General features: G+C 32.8%; 1 long non-coding RNA gene across 1 annotated transcript; it reads right to left on the bottom strand.

Annotated features, from left to right (window-relative positions):
- Positions 1–752: 752 nt before the first annotated feature.
- Positions 753–1877, bottom strand: LOC120071751 (uncharacterized). The gene is made up of 2 exons (XR_016527872.1): positions 1567–1877; positions 753–1449 (listed from the first exon to the last, which is right to left on the bottom strand). It is a non-coding gene; the product is annotated as an uncharacterized LOC120071751 (long non-coding RNA).
- Positions 1878–2186: the final 309 nt, after the last annotated feature.

Genomic DNA, 2186 nt, shown 5'->3' with positions numbered 1-2186 from the left:
TCCAATACTTCAAAACACAAGTTAGACTTTTAAGATAAATGTCTTATAAATATTACCTTGTAACTATTATTAACGTTGTCATGAAGTCCAATTTGTGTTAGATGCACCTTCTCCACTTCTCAACCAAAGATAATGACTAAGAACATGAAACCATGAACAACAACTTATCAACAAAACTATTTATAAACCACAACTTCTTTGTATTGGAGACCATCATCAAGACATAAGATCTGAAAACTAAAAAAAAAAATGGAAAATGTAAGCATATGAGATTAAAGAATAGAACATAAACTAAAATCATAAAAACTAAACAAATTTTCCAAAACACAAACAACTAATAGAAGAAACTCAACAATAGGAGGTTTTGAACAAGCAAGAAGCACCGTAAACGATAACTAATCAACCTAAAAACCAAAATTGACAAAAGAAAGAGAAAAGACTAATAACAACTTACATTCTAACATGATTTATCGAACACACAAATAACTAAACAAAGTTATAAAAAAAAATACTTAATCGAACAAACTCAACAAAACAAACTCAACTACTTTATGTTTTGAATGACAGCAGAAAGCAAGAAAAACAATAACTTGTCAACCCAACAAATTATGAATATCAACCATGGGAACAACTCAATGGAAACATCAAACTATAAGAAAAAGGTTATAGTGATAAACAAACTCAATAGAAATCATAAACAACTCAATGGGAACAATTTATCCATCCGAGCAGGAAATCCTATCAAACCAAAATAAAAGACTAATAGCAACCATTTTCATTTGACAAATACCAATTTGCAGTCGTTTGGAGTTATGAAATATTCAAACTCAGCCTCAAGAGTAACATATAAACAATAATTGAATGTAGAAAGAAACAAATATAGCAAAGATGACCTTTTAACAAGTAGAATCTCAAAACAAAAAGATCACAACCAAACCCCAACCAACAATAAACCACGAATAAATTTCAATTCCAGCATGAAAGCTCACTCTGTAATGCTTGGATCTCTTACCCAAAAGTCCCTTGCTCTAAAATTCTAAGCTTTACCAACTATAACTTAACTGATATCGTCCATCAAATGTCTTCAAATCGCTGGAAAACAGTTAAAACCTTCGATAAACCCTGTATCTAACCTTGAAACAACACAAAAGGTTTATTTACAACCAAAATACACCAGAATACCCACCAAAACGACAATGCTGCCTTTAACTGATGCCGGCCGATGACAGAAACAGTGACGACGGTGCGTAGAAAATGATCGAAAGCAACGGTGGAGCAACCCTGTTTGTGGGTAACGTTGTGTGGAAAAACATAGATCTGGAGAGAGAGAGACTTACCCATGACGAATCGGTGACAACACGCGCCGGTTGGCAACTGGAAGCGGCAGTGCGAGTGACTCTTGAAGGGAATTTGAATACCCACAGTGGAAGTAATCGAATGCATCGGTCTCTGGTTTTCGTTTTACAGAACAATAATAATTCAGAGGCGATGAAAATGTAGGATAAACAAAACCTACGCATGCATTTACTGTGCAATTAGAGAGGAGAATGGATTAGGAAAAAATACCCTTGAAGATCTGTATCTCCGCATTTCCTCTCCGTAGCATGAACTTGCTTGATCTCCTCTTGATCTCCCAAACCCGACACCACGAACACAACATCAAGGAAAAATGGACACCACCACGAGGTCTTCTCTGTTATTTTCAGGGACGAGAATAGTGCAGAGTTTGTGGGCTTGCACTTAATTTTGGTGAAAGGAGAATAAGGAGAGATCGAGAGATCATAGAGATCCTAGAGGAAGAAGACGAAGTCGAGAACCACTTTATCACTCTTATGTTTTTCCTGTATCGAGCGGTTGAGAGGGTTGAGGGATTTATAACTCCCTCCTCTTTTAATTTTAAAATTCAAATTCAAACTATTTGAATTTGAATTATAATATATATATATATATGTATGTATATATTAACTAACTTAATATGTATAGATATTAAATTATATGTTATATCATATATAATATATAACTTATGATTTTTATATAAATCACATATAAATTAATATTTGAATCATATTCAAATAACAATCTCTCTCATCAAACTATATAGATTTAATAGGAATCATATTCACATTAATTTAAATATATAGTTTCTACATGAATCATATTAATATAATTAATATTTGAATCATATT

Source organism: Benincasa hispida, chromosome 2 (assembly GCF_027475165.1).
Source record: "Benincasa hispida cultivar pf3 chromosome 2, pf3_genome.v1.1, whole genome shotgun sequence".
NCBI lineage: Eukaryota > Viridiplantae > Streptophyta > Magnoliopsida > Cucurbitales > Cucurbitaceae > Benincasa > Benincasa hispida.
This window is presented reverse-complemented; position numbering and strand designations above follow the sequence as displayed.